This window comes from Entelurus aequoreus, linkage group LG16, assembly GCF_033978785.1.
Source record: "Entelurus aequoreus isolate RoL-2023_Sb linkage group LG16, RoL_Eaeq_v1.1, whole genome shotgun sequence".
Taxonomy (NCBI): Eukaryota; Metazoa; Chordata; class Actinopteri; order Syngnathiformes; family Syngnathidae; genus Entelurus; species Entelurus aequoreus.
The window spans coordinates 7924599-7928255 of NC_084746.1; positions in this window are offsets into that span (position 1 = coordinate 7924599).

Here is a 3657-nt window from a genome sequence, read left to right on the forward strand (position 1 = left end):
CCACATCTTGTCTTGTTGGCGACATAAATAAACCACATCTTGTCTTTTTGGCGACATAAATAAACCACATCTTGTTGGCGACAAATAAACCACATCTTGTCTTTTTGGCGACATAAATAAACCACATCTTGTCTTGTTGGCAACATAAATAAACCACATCTTGTCTTTTTGGCGACATAAATAAACCACATCTTGTCTTGTTGGCGACATAAATAAACCACATCTTGTCTTTTTGGCGACATAAATAAACCACATCTTGTCTTGTTGGCGACATAAATAAACCACATCTTGTCTTTTTGGCGACATAAATAAACCACATCTTGTTGGCGACATAAATAAACCACATCTTGTCTTTTTGGCGATATAAATAAACCACATCTTGTCTTTTTGGCGACATAAATAAACCACATCTTGTCTTGTTGGCAACATAAATAAACCACATCTTGTCTTTTTGGCGACATAAATAAACCACATCTTGTCTTGTTGGCGACATAAATAAACCACATCTTGTCTTTTTGGCGACATAAATAAACCACATCTTGTTGGCGACATAAATAAACCACATCTTGTCTTTTTGGCAACATAAATAAACCACATCTTGTCTTTTTGGCGACATAAATAAACCACATCTTGTCTTGTTGGCGACATAAATAAACCACATCTTGTCTTGTTGGCGACATAAATAAACCACATCTTGTCTTTTTGGCGACATAAATAAACCACATCTTGTCTTGTTGGCGACATAAATAAACCACATCTTGTCTTTTTGGCGACATAAATAAACCACATCTTGTCTTGTTGGCGACATAAATAAACCACATCTTGTCTTTTTGGCGATATAAATAAACCACATCTTGTCTTGTTGGCGACATAAATAAACCACATCTTGTCTTGTTGTTGACATAAATAAACCACATCTTGTTGTCTTGTTGGCGACATAAATAAACCACATCTTGTCTTTTTGGCGACATAAATAAACCACATCTTGTCTTGTTGGTGACATAAATAAACCACATCTTGTCTTTTTGGCGACATAAATAAACCACATCATGTTGGCGACATAAATAAACCACATCTTGTCTTTTTGGCGACATAAATAAACCACATCTTGTCTTGTTGGCAACATAAATAAACCACATCTTGTCTTTTTGGCGACATAAATAAACCACATCTTGTCTTGTTGGCGACATAAATAAACCACATCTTGTCTTTTTGGCGACATAAATAAACCACATCTTGTCTTGTTGGCGACATAAATAAACCACATCTTGTCTTTTTGGCGACATAAATAAACCACATCTTGTTGGCGACATAAATAAACCACATCTTGTCTTTTTGGCGATATAAATAAACCACATCTTGTCTTGTTGGCGACATAAATAAACCACATCTTGTCTTGTTGTCGACATAAATAAACCACATCTTGTCTTGTTGGCGACATAAATAAACCACATCTTGTCTTTTTGGCGACATAAATAAACCACATCTTGTTGGCGACATAAATAAACCACATCTTGTCTTTTTGGCGACATAAATAAACCACATCTTGTCTTGTTGGCGACATAAATAAACCACATCTTGTCTTTTTGGCGACATAAATAAACCACATCTTGTTGGCGACATAAATAAACCACATCTTGTCTTTTTGGCGATATAAATAAAACACATCTTGTCTTGTTGGCGACATAAATAAACCACATCTTGTCTTGTTGTTGACATAAATAAACCACATCTTGTTGTCTTGTTGTCGACATAAATAAACCACATCTTGTCTTGTTGGCGACATAAATAAACCACATCTTGTCTTTTTGGCGACATAAATAAACCACATCTTGTCTTGTTGGCGACATAAATAAACCACATCTTGTTGGCGACATAAATAAACCACATCTTGTCTTTTTGGCGACATAAATAAACCACATCTTGTCTTTTTGGCGACATAAATAAACCACATCTTGTCTTGTTGGCGACATAAATAAACCACATCTTGTCTTGTTGTTGACATAAATAAACCACATCTTGTTGTCTTGTTGTCGACATAAATAAACCACATCTTGTCTTGTTGGCGACATAAATAAACCACATCTTGTTGTTGACATAAATAAACCACATCTTGTTGTCTTGTTGTCGACATAAATAAACCACATCTTGTCTTGTTGGCGACATAAATAAACCACATCTTGTTGGCGACATAAATAAACCACATCTTGTTGGCGACATAAATAAACCACATCTTGTCTTGTTGGCGACATAAATAAACCACATCTTGTCTTTTTGGCGACATAAATAAACCACATCTTGTCTTGTTGGCGACATAAATAAACCACATCTTGTCTTTTTGGCGACATAAATAAACCACATCTTGTTGGCGACATAAATAAACCACATCTTGTCTTGTTGGCGACATAAATAAACCACATCTTGTCTTGTTGGCGACATAAATAAACCACATCTTGTTGTTGACATAAATAAACCACATCTTGTTGTCGACATAAATGAACCACATCTTGTCTTTTTGGCGACATTAATAAACCACATCTTGTCTTGTTGGCGACATAAATAAACCACATCTTGTCTTTTTGGCGACATAAATAAACCACATCTTGTCTTTTTGGCGACATAAATAAACCACATCTTGTTGGCGATATAAATAAACCACATTTTGTCTTTTTGGCAACATAAATAAACCACATCTTGTCTTTTTGGCGACATAAATAAACCACATCTTGTCTTTTTGGCGACATAAATAAACTACATCTTGTCTTTTTGGCGACATAAATAAACCACATCTTGTCTTTTTGGCGACATAAATAAACCACATCTTGTCTTTTTGGCAACATAAATAAACCACATCTTGTCTTTTTGGCAACATAAATAAACCACATCTTGTCTTTTTGGCAACATAAATAAACCACATCTTGTCTTTTTGGCGACATAAATAAACCACATCTTGTCTTGTTGGCGACATAAATAAACCACATCTTGTCTTTTTGGCGACATAAATAAACCACATCTTGTTGTTGACATGAATAAACCACATCTTGTTGGCGACATAAATAAACCACATCTTGTCTTTTTGGCAACATAAATAAACCACATCTTGTTGGCGACATAAATAAACCACATCTTGTTGGCGACATAAATAAACCACATCTTGTTGTCTTGTTGTCGACATAAATAAACCACATCTTGTTGTCTTGTTGTTGACATAAATAAACCACATATTGTTGTCTTGTTGTTGACATAAATAAACCACATCTTGTTGTCTTGTTGGCGACATAAATAAACCACATCTTGTCTTGTTGGCGACATAAATAAACCACATCTTGTTGGTGACAAATAAACCACATCTTGTCTTTTTGGCGACATAAATGAACCACATCTTGTCTTTTTGGCGACATAAATAAACCACATCTTGTTGGCGACATAAATAAACCACATCTTGTTGGCGACATAAATCAAATCTTGTCTTGTTGGCGACATAAATAAACCACATCTTGTTGTCTTGTTGTCGACATCAATAAACCACATCTTGTTATCTTGTTGGCGACATAAATAAACCACATCTTGTCTTGTTGGCGACATAAATAAAGCACATCTTGTCTTTTTGGCGACATAAATAAACCACATCTTGTTGGCGACATAAATAAACCACAT